The sequence below is a fragment of the Scyliorhinus torazame genome, chromosome 9 (genome assembly GCF_047496885.1).
Source record: "Scyliorhinus torazame isolate Kashiwa2021f chromosome 9, sScyTor2.1, whole genome shotgun sequence".
In the NCBI taxonomy this organism is placed as follows: domain Eukaryota; kingdom Metazoa; phylum Chordata; class Chondrichthyes; order Carcharhiniformes; family Scyliorhinidae; genus Scyliorhinus; species Scyliorhinus torazame.
The window spans coordinates 27082008-27098081 of record NC_092715.1 but is presented as its reverse complement, the minus strand read 5'-3'; the positions used below and the strand labels follow the sequence as shown (position 1 = coordinate 27098081).

At 50.5% G+C, this 16074-nt stretch overlaps 1 protein-coding gene across 7 annotated transcripts in view; it reads right to left on the bottom strand.

The window, feature by feature from the left end:
* Positions 1 to 16074, bottom strand: part of palld (palladin, cytoskeletal associated protein) — a 614708-nt gene that overhangs the window by 66010 nt on the left and 532624 nt on the right. Inside the window, exon 1 of one of the 7 annotated variants that reach the window (XM_072515733.1) lies at positions 15477 to 15613. The exons of the other annotated variants lie outside the window; for them this stretch is intronic. The gene's annotated coding sequence lies outside the window, so the exon portion shown is untranslated. Of the gene's footprint in view, positions 1 to 15476; positions 15614 to 16074 lie in introns of those variants that run through there. 7 annotated transcript variants of the gene reach the window in all.

The window sequence follows — 16074 nt, the reverse complement described above, 5'->3', positions numbered from 1 at the left end:
TTTATACAGCACAATTTAGAGCAATTCATTGGACAGTTACTTCTTGCCAGAAGGTGGGACTCAATTAGAATTATTTGCTCAGTTGCCAGTCAGCTGGGCTGAAATTTGAGAGCTGCTGCATTGTACGAAACAGAACAGACTATTTACCAGAAAACAATTTCAGAAGATAACTGTAAAATTATGACTAGCTGCCGTGCTGACTTCGCCAGCCAGCATCCTCATTAGGTTACAATACTCCTCCCTGTTCGTACATCTTTTCCGACCACAGTGACAGGGCACTCTGCAATTACGAGCTATCATTGACTGACTGATCTTCCTGTCGGCAAGCATCAGCTGGGATCCATCAGACAACCTATGTCGCTCCTCTTGCCAAAGAGGGTGTAAGATTTCAAAACTGCAGGTTGCCTGTTCAGACACGGCACTTGTGAGACACGGCGCCGACGGGCACCATACTAGCTCGCAGGTAGCAACCAAGCTGGAGTGACATGGCAGGACGGGATCGCACACTGCACAGGAAGAGGCCGTTTGTTTCACTGCGCTTAAAGAGCGCCACGATTGGTCCCATACTCCCTCGCTCTTTTAACAGAACCCTGCATTACTTTTTGTTTCCTTTCCAAGGATCCGATTTCCCTTTTGAAAGCTGTGACTAAAGCTGCTTTCACTGTCCTTTGACCCCCAGTCTGCTGTGTAAAAAAAACATTAATCATCTCCCCTCTGGACCTTTTCATAGAATCATAGAATTTACAGGGCTGAAGGAGGCCATTTCACCCATTGAGTCTTCACTGACCCTTGGAAAGAGCACCCTACTCAAGGCCACACCTCCACCCTATCCCCGTAACCCAGTAACCCCACCTCACCTTTTTTGGACACTAAGGGGCAATTTAGCCTGGCCAATCCACCTAACCTGCACTTCCTTCGGGACTTGTGGGTGGAAACCGGAGCACCCGGAGGAAACCCACGCAGACACGGGGAGAACGTGCAGACTCCGCGCAGGCAGTGACCAAAGCCGGGAATCGAACCTGGGACCCTGGAGTTGTGAAGCAACCTGTGCTAGCCACTGTGCTGCCATGCCACCCAAAATAATCTTCTATCCGTGCCCTCTGGTTTAACATAAGGATCATGTGCGGGAATAGCTCCATTCGGCCCCTAGAGCCTGCCCCGCCAGTCGAGAAGATCATGGCTAATCTGAACTCCATTTTCCTGCCCACCCCACCCCACCATATCCCTTGACTTCCTCACCAATTGGCAACCTACCGAGCTCAGATTTGAATGTATTCAATGACCCGGCCCCTACTGTTCACTGAGAAAGAGAATTGCACAGATTTCTTTTTGTTTTGTTGATTTACTCTTGCATGGCAAGGCTCACATTCCAAATTTTTGCCCATTCCAAATTGCTCTGGACAGAGAGGTTTAGGACCATTGAGAGGCAGCCACATTGCTGTGGGTCTGGAGTCACATGTCGGCCAGACCAGGTAAGGATGGAAGATTTCCTTCCCTAAAGGACATTAGTGAACCAGATGATTTATTTTTAAAATCAAACGACAATAAATAAAAGTTTCATTGTCACCATTACTGAAACTAGTTCCCAATTCCAGATTTAAAAAACAAATTAGTTGAACTCAAATCACACCAGCTACTAGAATCATAGAATTTACAGTGCAGAAGGAGGTCATTCGGCCCATCAAGTCTGTACCGGCCCTTGGAATGAGTGCCCTACTCAAGCCCACACCTCCACCCTGTCCCCGTAACCCAGTAACCCCACCCAACCGTTTTGGGACACTAAGGGCAATTTAGCGTGGCCAATCCACCTAACCTGCACGTCTTTGGACTGTGGGAGGAAACCGGAGCACCCGGAGGAAACCCACGCCGACACGGGGAGGACGTGCAGACTCCGCGCAGACAGTGACCCAAGCCGGGAATCGAACCTGGGACCCTGGAGCTGTGAAGCAACTGTGCTAACCACTGTGCTGCCCTCAATGTGCTACCGTGCCACTGTGGTGGGATTCAAACCGATGTCTGACAGAACATTAGCTTGGACATTGCTATTTCAGCATATATTATCACAATGCCAATGTCTCCCCGAATGAGCTTTGGGAGAAAAAAAAGGGAGACCCCTAATTTTAAACGGTGACCCCTTGGTTCTAGACTCTCCCCATGTGGGGAGCATCCTCGGAGTAGCCATTACGATTCTTCTGCCAGTGGAGATAGTTTCTCCCTATCCACTGCATCAAAACTCCTCATCATCCTGAACATCTCTTTCAGATCTTCCCTTCGCCTTCTCCTCCGTCAACAAGTACAACCACAGCTTCTCCAGTTTCTCCGCATAGTGCTTCCATTTATGTTGAAATGTAATTTGTTGAGAGATGGTATTAAAAGGAAGTAATAGTATAAAATTGCTCTGAGCACTATATTTAGTGTTGAAAGGTGAATGTAAAAGTAATAATCATTTTATCCAGTAAAATTAGAACATGGGAAATGAATGGAGTGCACCAGATATAAGAACATAAGAACTAGGAGCAGGAGTAGGCCATCTGGCCCCTCGAGCCTGCTCCACCATTCAATGAGATCATGGCTGATCTTTTGTGGACTCAGCTCCACTTTCCGGCCCGAACACCATAACCCTTAATCCCTTTATTCTTCAAAAAACTATTTATCTTTATCTTAAAAACATTTAATGAAGGAGCCTCTACTGCTTCACTGGGCAAGGAATTCCATAGATTCACAACCCTTTGGGTGAAGAAGTTTCTCCTAAATTCAGTCCTAAATCTACTTCCCCTTATTTTGAGGCTATGCCCCCAGTTCTGCTTTCACCCGCCAGTGGAAACAACCTGCCCGCATCTATCCAATCTATTCCCTTCATAATCTTATGTTTCTATAAGATCCCCCCTCATCCTTCTAAATTCCAACGAGTACAGTGAACCCATGCTGCGTCTGTCCATTTATTCCAAATCTCTATTTCCTATCTGCTAACCCATTCTCAATCCATGCCAATGTATTATCCGCATTTCCATGCTCTTAAATTTTGCACACTAACCTCTTATGTGGGACTTTATCAAATGCATTCTGAAAATCCAAATAAACCACATCCACTGGTTCCCCCTTATCTATTCTAGTTACATCTTCAAAAAACTCCAGTAGGTTTGTCAAACATGGGGCGGTATTCACCCCCCCCCCCCGCCGGCTGGGAGAATCGCTGGGGCGTCGCGCGAATCGCGCCACGCCGCCCCGACCCCCGCACACAATTCTCCCACCCCCCCTGAAACCAGCGCCGCGTGAATCGCGCAAACGGCAAGCCGCGATTCTCCGGACCGGACGGGCCGAGCGGCCGGCGAAAAAAGTGACAGTCCCGCTGGCGCCGTTCTAACCTGCTCTCGGGCCGGCGGGACCTGGGGCTTCAAGGGCCGGGAGTGGCCTGTGGGAGGGGAGGGGGGTTCCAACCCCGGGGAGACCCTCCGGAGTGGCCTGGCCCGCGATCGGGACCCACCGATTGGCAGGCTGGCCTCTCTGTCGGCGGGCCTCCTTTCTTCCGCGGGCAAACCTGTATCGATAGGCCATTTTTGTGCGGGGTGGCCTGGGGGAGGACGGCCACCCTGCATGCGCTAGTTGGCACCGGCCCAACTGCGCATGCGCGGGACCCAAGACGCTGTGTCTTTTACGCGGCGCCGGGTCTCTGACGCCATGCCGAGGCCCCGCCCCTGTAAAGCACGCGACGCCCCTGCTAGCCCCATGGAGGGCGGAGAATAGGGGACTGGGAACGGGCGCCGACGCCTAAGTAAAACACTCAGGTTTTTACTCCAGCGTCGGCACTTAGACTCCCGTTGGGAGAATTCCGCCCAGGATTTCCCTTTTATAAGTCCATGTTGACTTTGTCTACTCCTCTTCATATTTTTGAAGTTTCCTGTTATTGCATCTTTTATAACAAACTCCAGCATTTTCTCTATTACTGATGCTAGGCTAACCAGTCTGTAACACCCTGTTTTCTCCCGCCCTCCTTTTTATAAATAGCTGGGTTATATTTGCCACCCTCCAATCTGCTGGGACTGTTGCAGAGTCTACAGAATTTGGGGAAAATGACAACCAATGCATCCACTATTTCCCTGGCCACCTCCTTTAATACCCCGGAATGTAGATTATCAGACCCTGGGGATTCATCAGCCTTCAGTCCCAGTGATTTTTGCAGCACTACGTTTCTATGGGGCTGGTTTGGCACAGTGGGCTAAATAGCTGGCTTGCAATGCAGAACAATGCCAGCAGCGCGGGTTCAATTCCTGTACCAGCCTCTCCGAACAGGTGCCGGAATGTGGCGACAAGGGCATTTCACAGTAACTTTATTGAAGCCTACTTGTGACAATAAGCGATTATTATTATTTTATTAATAATTTCCTTTGATTCCTCCTTCTCACTAAGTTCTTGATTCTTTAGCATTTCTGGGAAGTTATTTGTGTCTTCCTCTGTGAAGATAGAGCTAAGGCAAGACCTCCTCCTGTGCTATAAAAATCCTGTGATTCTGCATTTGGTACAGATAATCGATAGGCATTTCTGCTTTAATGTAGGATTGTGTAGTCTTTTCTCAACTGCACTGGTGCAATTGTTAACCAAACCTATTCTTTGCGAAAATAATGTTCCGTTCCACCCCCTGTCTGATTTTACTCTCTGTTGAAACCAATATTTGGCAGCACAGGGTATGATTCCTGCCGAGCCCTCCTCTCACTCACTGCCTCCCCCCCATGGTCTTTGGTGATCCCCCAAGAATGTATAATGAGCATCCTTTTGAAGAAAGGTAACAGGGAAACGATTTGGGGTCCATGGAATTACCGTGCCATTAAATACCAGGTACAAAAGGTAAAAATTGCATCACACACAACAAACAATAAAACAGTAGGTATCTCCCAGTGTGATCATTAAATCTTGAATTTCAGTGCTGGTGTGATGCCAGGAAAATAGGCTGCATGTCCCACCGATTGGCTGATTAAATCAAGTTCCTTCAGTTGTTCGTGAAAGGCAGAGTGCGGACCGCACTCAACCAATGCTTACAAAAGCTAAAACAAAAGTTTCTACTGTTCGATGGGATTCTGGGATTGGGCAGCACTTGCTGAGCAATCCTGAGTGCACTGATAGCTACACGAATGACCAATTTAAGATAATCAGTCGAGCTCAGAACGGGGCTCATTTACATAAGAATATAAGAACGAGGAGCGGGGCATCTGGCCCCTCGGGCCTGCCCCGCCATTCAATGAGATCATGGCTGATCTTTTGTGGACTCAGCTCCACTTTCCGGCCCGAACACCATAACCCTTAATCCCTTTATTCTTCAAAAAAACTATCTATCTTTATCTTGAAAACTTATACTTGTTAGAAGTGACTACATTCATGCATAGGGGCCTGGGGCTGGATTCTCCGATTTGCAGACTAAGTGCTGACACCGGCATGGGAACAGTGGCGTTTTATCATAGAATTTACAGTGCAGAAGGAGGCCATTCGGCCCATCAAGTCTGCACCAGCCCTTACAAAGATCACCCGACTCAAGCCCACGTATCTACCCTATCCCCGTAGCCCAGCAGCCCCCACTTAACCTTTTAGGACACTAAAGGCAATTTAGCATGGCCAATCCAACTAACCCGCACATCTCTGGACTGTGGGAGGAAACCGGAGCACCCGGAGGAAACCCACGCAGACACGGGGTGAACGTGCAGACTCCGCACAGACAGTGACCCAGCCGGGAATCGAACCTGGGATCCTGGAGCTGTGAAGCAATTGTGCTAACCAGTATGCTACCGTGCTCGCCTTTTATGCCAGAAGAAACGGCGCAAAAACTGTACCGATCCTTCGTCTGGTGGGGGGCTAGCAGCCGCGCAGCATAAAGCCCCCGGCTTTACCTGCGGATACGGCTGGAGAATTGCCAGGTCCGTGGCTGCGCACGGCGGCCGCGCCGTGCAACATGGTGTTGGCCGCGCATGGACCCGGCCCATCGTGGGCGGAGCATCGGGGGATGGCCTCAGGTGACGTCCTGAGGCTGCCCCGCCGGCTTGCGAGGTATTCTTGAGTATGCTGCCCCTGATTTCAGCGCAATCGGGGATTCTCAGGCCGATCGGCGAACACGATTTCGCTGTCGGCGACCGAAGAATCCGGTCCCTGATCTCTGCAAACAAACGGAATATGGTCAAGCCTTGCACCTTACTTGAATTAACAGAAGCTTGGGAGCCTATAGAAGCATATTGCAACGCCTCGGCCAATCAGGGTCGATTGGCCAAGCTATCAGTACTGTTTTTTCTTGCAGTATAAATTGTTGTGATGCTTTGAAATTTGGCATTCTTGTGTGTGTCCCGATGAGTGCAAGGCAAAAATCTTTTCAGTAACTTGAAATATTAGTTTAAAAAAAGTTGGTGACTATCATGTGCATCCAAACGAAAAGCAGCAAGTACTTTCACGCAAAACCATTAAAGCTTTCATCGAAGCCAAATGAGTGTCAGAAAACTAGTGATTGAGGTTTTATTTCATTCAACGGAGCATGTTTCACATGACTGCAGCAGGCTGGGTGGTGGGATCCTTTGAGGAAGATTGACTAATTTTGGAGAATTCTTTAAGGAAAAAGAATCAGCGGCGTCGGGGGGGGGGTGGGGGGTCCCGCAGATCAAATGTCCTGGAGGGGAAAGTGCCCGCCTCCCCGAACAGGAGCTGGAATGTGGCGACTAGGGGTTTTTCACAGTAACTTCATTGAAGCCTACTTGTGACAATAAGCGATTATTATTATTATGTGGTCACTTTCACACCCTCCCCGCACCCATCCCTGCCAGCCTAATAAATTGAGGCCATTTGCGATAAGGCCATTAGTGCACATTAAGTGGTCACTTAAGGGACTTTCCAGGTGAATGAATGGGTTTCGCGCCCGAGACCCTGACAACCCAAGTGTGACATTTTGTCTGAGTTTGGGGCGGGCCGGTTCCTGGAGGGGCGGTCCGGGACGAAAAACCCCACCCTCAGTCACAGGAGAAACGCAAAAAAGAAACAGTGGTACACAAACCATTGAAATGTTCGGAAAGCTACGGCACAGAAGGATCCCATTCAGCTCATTGTGTGGGGAGTGGTCTGGTGCGACAAAAGGTAATGGCTTCATGGGTTGCACTCTCCATTCCACGTCAGGGGTTCAAGGCCCACCCCAGGGCACGGGATCAGGGCCAATGCTCCGCGGAGTTCAGCACTGAGGGAGCGCTGCCGCGTCAGAAGCGTCGTCTTTTGGGCGAGTCTTTCAAATGAAACCTCGTCCGCCCTCACTGGTGGATATAAAGGATCCCAAGGCACCATTCCAAAGAAGGGCAGGGCAGACCTGGCCAATAATTATTCCCCAACCAACACCTGAATAGAGATTATCTGGTCATTAACGCATTGCTGTTTGTGTGATCTCCTGAAGGAACTAATTAACTGGCACATTTCCCTGCATTGCTGCGGTGACTAAAGACTTGAGGGCATGGGTGCAACATTATAGCTGACGCACTGACACCACATGACATGTTTCCCTGTGATAAGTAAGCCTTTTTGTGCGCTGTCCATCAAAAGGATTTCTTGGGTGGGCCCAGACAACACAATACTCAGAAGAAGCTAACTTATGAAATCAGTTACTGAGAATGTTAAAAACAAAAAGTGCTTTCCAATTTCAGAACGCCTGGCTTGGATTTTCCCTTTGTTCATTCCAGCTGTGAATCGCCTCCTTTCCTGCTACACCTGCCTCACTGGGAGTCGCTTCGATGTCTGCGTGTGATTTTAGCTCCCGGGATCAACACGGGCTCGCCATGACTCGCGAGATCTCATGCGGTCTCGTGAGACGTCGCAATGTGAATCCCGCCCTTCGGCAACGCGGGTCTCGCCCACCCCCTCTGAAGTGCAGCGCCCCCCTCAGTACAGCCTTGCTTATTGCACTGGCAGGAGCAGCACTTGAGCCCACTGCCGTGGAATTCAGAGGTAATCAAGTTACCCAGCGAACCATGGCTGACATCAGGTGACCCATGGCTGGCGCTACCTAAATCTCTCCACCCCTGATCTTTCACCATAGCCCTGTACGGTAGCACAGTGGCTAGCACAGTTGCTTCACAGCTCCAGGGTCCCAGGTTCGATTCCCGGCTTGGGTCACTGTCTGTGCGGAGTCTGCACGTTCTCCCAGTGTGTGCGTGGGGTTTCCTGCGGGTGCTCCGGTTTCCTCCCACAGTCCAAAGATGTACAGGTTAGGTGGATTGGCCATGCTAAATTGCCCCTTAGTGTCCAATAAAGGTTAGACTGGGTTACTGGGGATAGGGTGAAGGCGTGGGCTTAAATAGGGTGCTCTTTCCAAGGGCCGGTGCAGACTCGCTGGGCCAAATGGCCTCCTTCTGCACTGTAAATTCTATGATTCTATGAATTCTTTCCTTTGGTACTGCAGAGTCCAACTTGCTTTTGAATGTTACTGACAAGTCTGTTTTCGACGTCCTTTCAGGCAGCCACATTCCACATCTCAGAGCTCGCGACCCACACGAGAAAAATCACCTCCTGTCTCATTTGGTTCATTTGTCAATCACCTTAAATCTGATTCCTGACCCTCTGCTGATGGAAGCAGCATCTCCCTATTGTGCACACGCTGATAGGTGGGCAAAACAAACAATTCGATCCTTTCCCTTGGACGGAGCTGGAATTCCCTCTTTTTTTAAAGACTGTTTTATAACAACCTCGTCAATGCGTTGTTCCTCTAATTTCTTTCACTGGGTACAAAGGATTGAACCTTTATCCCTCAAGCCAAAATAAATAGTGAAAAGTGCGGTGTAACCGTGTGAAGCATTTAAAAATCAGCCCCGTTTTGTTTGCTTAATAAAAGAGCAGAGATGTGGGTCAGCGAATAATGAAGTGTTATGGACTCCGAGCTCTGCCTCTGCACTGCTGGCCTACATAATGGATTGCTTCTTCAGCGCCGAGGTAGCAAAATGTGACAGCGGAACACAAACAACCTCCCACGGCCACGGGACAAATGGTCAATTCACCCATTAACTGAGGGAGGAATGGCTCCAAGGGTTTTGCCACTCCCCATCTCTGCAACCTCCTCCAGCCTTACAGTGCTCACGTTCTGGCCTTGTGGGAACCCCAGTGTCCTTCGCTCCAGTCCATGGGCGGGCCCGCCTTTAGGTCCTGAGCCCTGAAGTCCCCTCCATAAAAGCCTCCAGCTTTCTCTCAAGGTATTCATCGAAACCTTTTTCTCTCGAATTTGTGCGGTTTCCATGTGCGGTTCGGAACCTGCCACCTGGGTGACTTTCGGGTTCACTCCCGCGATGAATGCCCTCATCAGGCAGGAAGAAAACTTGGGCGTCCAATCAGAAGCACCGGGTCAGCGCCTCCAGTGAGCAGGAGCTGCCAGACTGGTAGGAGCAACAAAGGCAAGCGGCAGCCATATTGGGGGGCTGCCGCTATATTGTTGAGGAGAGCAGGCAGCTCATGGAAGGACCAAAAGGATAAAGACAGCTTAAAGTGACCATGGACGTCAAATGCCTTGGCCTGTTAGTGAGTTCCTAAAAGAGCTTAAGAGGCCATTAATTGGCGACGACCAGGTTGTTGGCTCTCTCCCCCTGTCAGCCCTTTGAAAACTCAAAACTGCCCCAAAAGATGTTGGGACCCTGAGATGATGGCACGCAGCGATAACGGACCCCGCGCCCCTTTGACAATCAGATCCTCGGTGTCAAACCTTGTTTTGATTACACTCTTGTGAAATGCCTTGGAACCACCAACTCTATTAAAGGTGGATGTATAAATTATGGGGGCGATTCTCCGATATGGCGGCCAAGTGTTCGCGCCGTCGTGAACGCCTTCGCGTTTCACGACGGCGCGAACAGGGCCCCGGGCACGACTTATTCTGGCCCCCACAAATGGGCGCCACACCAACCCACGCAGTTGGTCCAGCTCAATCCTGCGCATGCGCAGCTGGGCACGCCGGCCCCGACCCAACATGGGGTCGGTGTTCAGGGGCTGGCTGCGGCGCAACGTAGGCCCGGGGGGGGGGGGGGGGGAAAGAGGCCGGCTCGCCGATCGGTGGGCCCCGATCGCGGGCCAGACCCCTTCGGAGCCCCCCCCCCCCCGGTGAAGGAGCCCCCCTATCCCCCCCACAGGCTGCCCTCCGAGCGTTCCCGCAGAGTTCCCGCCGGCAGCGACCAGGGGGTGGAACGGCGCCGGCGGGACTCTGTCGTGTCGGAGCGGCCGCTCGGCCCATTCAGACCGGAGAATCGGCGGCCCCGCCGATTCCAGCGGCCCGCGGCTGGCGCCGCACCAAACGCGCCGGTGCAAATGGCGGCGAGTCTACGCACCTCGGAGAATCGCGCGCCGGCGTCGGGGAGTGGTTGCTCCGATTCTCTGGCGCGGGGCTCGGAGAATCGCCCCCAGAGAGCTGTTATAAATGAAGAGGGGACACAGAGTACAAGAACAAGGAGATTATGTTAAACTTGTGGAAAACAAGATGCTGGAATATTGCATCCAATCCTGGGCACCGCTCATGAGGAAGGACGTGACGGCTTTAGAGAGCGCGCAGGAAAGATTCACGAGAACGGTTCCAGGGATGAGCAAATTCAGTTACCTAGATGGATTGGAAACGCTGGGGCTGTTTTCCTCGGAGAAGGGAGGGCGGGAAGATTTGATGAAGGCGTTCAAAATCATGAGGGGGTCTGGTCAGAGTAGGGAAGGGAGAAAACTGTTTCCATTGAGGCGAAGGATGGAAAGCCAGAGGGCACAGATTTAAAGCAATTGGCAAATCAAGCAATGGTGACTTATGGAGGAACTTTAATCACAGAGAGGCGATTAGGATCGGGAATGCATTGCTTGAGAGTGAGGCGGAAGCAGTTTCGATCTGGGCATTTAAGAGGGGATTGGGTTATTATCTGAAAAGGAAGAATGTGCAGGGCTATGGGGAGAAGGCGGCGGCGGGGGGGGTGGGGTGTTAAATGAGCCTTGGTGAAGTGATCGTTTGGCGAGCCGACGCAGATACAGGGGGCCGAATGGCTTCCTTCTGCACCACAACAGTTCCGTGATTCTGTGATAAATGCACAGGGCTAAATCGCTAACTTTGAAAGCAGACCAAGGCAGGCCAGCAGCACGGTTCAATTCCCGTAACAGCCTCCCCGAACAGGGGCCGGAATATGGTGACTAGGGGCTTTTCACAGTAACTTCATTTGAAGCCGACTTGTGACAATAAGCGATTTTCATTCATGCTTCTGCCTAGGATTCGAAGTCCCCCCCCCCTTCTTTAATATCAGCGACAGTGTTGAGCCCCGGTTTAAAATACCCCAATTGAGCTGTGATTACTCCCTGTGGCGCAGTGCACCCCCCAGCATTGTAGAAGTTCGGTCGTGGGGCCATGTGGACTTGAAACGTTAACTCTGAATCTCTCTCCACAGACGCTGCCGGACCTGCTGAGTTTATCCAGCATTTTCTGTTTCTAATCTCAGCATTGTGTCAGCCTAGATCATTGCTCTCAACTCCAGAGGTGGGATTTGAACCCCCTACCCTCTGTCTCAACAACAAAAGCAAGCTGGGCTGACGAGGAGAGGTGGGCTCACTGTGGTGAATGTATTGCTGTAACAATTCACCATGTACATATCTGTATTACGCTGTTGCCCATGAGGGCTCCACCTATTACTGGAGAGAATTCTTCGAGACAGGATCTACTCCCATTTGGAAGCAAATGGACATATTAGTGAGAGGGCAGCATGGTTTTGTGAAGGGGAGGTCGTGTCTCACTAACTTGATAGAGTTTTTTGAGGAGGTCACAAAGATGATTGATGCAGGGTAGGGCAGTGGATGCTGTCTATATGGACTTCAGTAAGGGCCTTTGACAAGGTCCCTCATGGGTAGACTAGTACAAAAGGTGAAGTCACACGGGATCAGGGGTGAGCTGGCAAGGTGGATACAGAACTGGCTAGGTCATAGAAGGCAGAGAGTAGCAATGGAAGGGTGCTTTTCTAATTGGAGGGCTGTGACTAGTGGTGTTCCGCAGGGATCAGTGCTGGGACCTTTGATGTTCGTAGTATATATAAATGATTTGGAGGAAAATGTAACTGGCCTGATTAGTAAGTTTGCAGACGACACAAAGGTTGGTGGAATTGCGGATAGCGAATGAGGGACTGTCAGAGGATATAGCAGGATTTAGATCGTTTGGAGACTTGGGCGGAGAGATGGCAGATGGAGTTTAATCTGGACAAATGTGAGGTAATGCATTTTGGAAGGTCTACTGCAGGTAGGGAATATACAGTGAATGGTAGAACCCTCAAGAGTATTGAAAGTCAGAGAGATCTAGATGTACAGGTCCACAGGGTCACTGAAAGGGACAACAGAGGTGGAGAAGGTAGTCAAGAAGGCATACGGCATGTTTGCCTTCATTGGCCGGGGCATTGAGTATGAGAATTGGCAAGTCATGTTGCAGCTGTATGGAACCTGAGTCAGGCCCACACTTGGAGTATAGTGTTCAATTCTGGTCGCCACACTACCAGAAGGATGTGGAGGCTTTAGAGAGGGTGCAGAAGGAGAATTTATCAGGATGTTGCCTGGTATGGAGGGCATTAGAGGGCATTAGCTATGAGGAGCGGTTGAATAAACTCGGTTTGTTCTCACTGGAACGATGGAAGTTGAGGGGCGACCTGATAGAGGTCTACAAAATTATGAGGGGAATAGACAGAGTGGATAGTCAGTGGCTTTTCCCCAGGGTAGAGGGGTCAATTACTAGGGGGCATAGGTTTAAGGTGCGAGGGGCAATGTTTAGAGGAGATGTACGAGGCAAGTTTTTATTACACAGAGGGTAGTGGGTGCCTGGAACTCGCTGCCGGAGGAGGTGGTGGAAGCAGGGACGATAGTGACATTTAAGGGGCATCTTGACAAATACATGACTTGGATGGGAATAGAGGGATACGGACCCAGGGAGTGCAGAAGTTTTTTTTTTATATAAATGTTTTTATTCTCCATTTTCACATTTTCCTTCAAGATTTACATCCCACCCACAAACAGTAAACGGTAACAAATACAAAATCAATCCCCTTAACAATACCAACGATCCCAACCTCCCACCCCCCCAAACAACGGCCCACCTGTCACTATATGCATCCCATAAAACAAACCCTCCCACGGTGGAAACAAAAAACAAAAGAGAAAAAGAAAAAGGAGTCCGGGACCGCCCATGGTCACCATTGACCTATAGAGTCCACTCACCCCCCCCCCCCCAACCCTACACTCCACGCCATCCAACCTCTGAAAGAGTACCGTACATCATACCCAAGAGTTGTACCCACCCCCGCCCCCTCCGTTCTCCAACTCCTCCCGTCCACTGCCTCTTGTCAAACTCCTCCCCTCAACCTCAGTTTCTTCCCCCCAACTTTCCACCCCGGCTAGACCACTCGGACACTGTTCTGCCAGGCTTCGATGGCCGCAGCCCCTCCCCCACCTCACTCCCGTTCACTGGCCGGCTTAAACCGGCCAGCGTAGAGGCCCCCGCCCGGGTCCCTTTCCCCCTTGCCTGGCCCGAGGAAAGCCCAGAAATCCCCTTTTAGCACACAAACCCTGCATATCCACCTACACCCCAAAGAGCCCTCATTTCGAGTGAAAGTGCCATCACTTCCCATGTCCAAATATATACAATATTGGCTCCTTTAGCCCATACACCCACACGCAGTGAAACAAAAAAAAGGAAATACAGTCAGTCATGAGGTCACATCGGCACATGGCCATTTCTCAATTTCTCAGTTCTGCCACAGTCCTTCTGCCTTCGCAAACTCCTCCGCTGCTTCCGCTGTTCCAAAATACAAGTCCCTGAGCTTGTAAGTCACCCTCGGCTTCACTGGATATACAATGCCGCACTGCACCTTGCTAATGTACAGTGCCCTCTTCACCCGGTTGAAGGCAGCCCGCCTCCTTGCCAGCTCCACCGTAAAGTCCTGGTATACACATATTCCAGCTCCGGACCACTGCACCACCCGCTTCTGCTTGGCCCAGCTCAGGACCTTCTCCTTCACACTGTACCTACGGAAGCACAGAGTCACTACCCTTGGCGGCTCACTCGCCTTTGGTACAGGCCTCCACGACCGATGAGCCCGATCCAGTTCATATCGGGAGGGATCCTCCCCCTCCCCCAATAGTTTTGCCAGCATCGCGGCAAAATACTCAATCGGCCTCAGTTCTTCAACTCCTTCGGGCAGCCCCACAATCCTCAAATTCTGTCGCCTGGATCTGTTTTCCAGGTCTTTCATTTTTCCTCGCAGATCCTTGTTAATGTCCATCACCTTCCGCATCTCCTTCCCCATCGAGGTAAGTTGATCACCGTGCTGCAATAACGTCTCCTCCACTTCCTTCAGCGCCTCCCCTTGCTCTCGCACCTCCGCCACTGCGCTCACCACCTCCGTCCTCACCGGGGAAATCACCTCCTCCACCAGCATACTCAAAACCTCCCTCATCTCCTTCCTCACTGTCTCCATGCATTTTGTAAACTGCCTTTCGAATTCCGCAGCCATCACCTTTGTTATTTCTTCAGCCGTAAACAATGCGGCCTCCCCGGTGCTCCAGCTTCCATTTTCCTTGGTGACCCCTCCACTCCCCTACGGACCTTCAGCTGTTTTCTTTACGGACGATTTTTTTGCTTACCCTCGACATTTTTCTTCACTGTGCCTTCACTGTTTCTTCCTGCTTTTGCCGCCTCCCTGGACCCTGGGACCGGGCTTAAAGCCCCGAAAATGCCATTCCTGAACGGGGAGCCCTCCAATTTTGCAGCCGCCTCCCACCCGCTGTCACTGGAAGCCTTCGAAGTGTAGAAGATTGTAGTTTAGTCGGGCAGCATGGGCGGCACGGGCTTGGAAGGCCGAAGAGCCTGTTCCTATGCTGTACTTTTCTTTGTTCTATGGACCATTGTAAGGTATTGCCTATGATGTAGCATGTTGGGGCCTGTGTGGGCTCCGCCCCTGGCTCCGCCCCTTGAGGGGAGGTATAAAGAGCAGTCAACCTGTAGGCGGCTCCCACTAACAGATCAGTCGCAGGCAGGCACTGTTCTAGTTGATTAAAGCCACAGTTTCCTTCTACTCCTGGTTTCGTGTGAATTGATGGTCGCATCACTCACCTTTTTGTGTCTTGATTGCGAAAGGTGAAGAACATTTTAAAATCACAGGAACTAATTGGGCATCACCAGGCTCCGTACACAGCCCTGGAGTTGTACCCTCGTCCCTGGTGACTGATTATTTAAATGGAGGGGGGGGGAAATTTGATGTGGAGCCCTTTGGCTGTGAGAAGGTGCCCAGAAACACTAAACGGATAAATATTACAATCTTATTTGACAAAGCCTCCTCTCAGTTAACTCCCGCCACGATTTACACAAGTTGAGCCGTGCACGATGTGATAAGTCAGGTCAAATAAACATTGTCAAGCACGGACTACGCAGAGCATTGAACAACCAGCTGAATCTGAAAGAGAGAGAGAGAGACTTGGTGAACGGAATTCCTCACCCTTCAAACCGACCCTCATCTGGTGCGCAGAAGGAAGTGAAAGAAAACACTTGGACAATGAACCCGAGGACATTCGAGACGGAGCGGAGGTTTCAGTCCAGATGCTGGGCAATCAACGGACTGCCCGTCAGATCGACGAGCAGTGTCCCCCCTGTGCTGCCGTCTTTTCACCAATGCGACGTCCCCAGAATCACTTCATTTCAATGTCAAAGAGGCAGGAAATGCTGGGGCAATGACAACAGATTTCCAGCCAGTACTTTCCAGAGAAATGTGATCAAATTTCCCTTTTCCGCAGGGGGAAAGAACCCATCACATCTCATATTTCTCAATTAATTCAAAGCCTTCTTAAATAAAAGTGGACTACTTCCTCCTTCTCCTCTCGTTTTTTTTAAGACACACTATAAGCCTGTGCTTGATTCAACAACTTGCATTTGTACAGATTAAAATCTCCCAATGTGTATTATCGGGAGCATGAAGAGAGGAAGGGCACCCTTATTCCACCCCATCCCATTTTACGATAACTTCCCTGGTGGCTAATCCTCGGGGATTGCCCGGAGTCTCCAGGCTATGAGGGAATCTGTATTTTTTTGATTTTTGT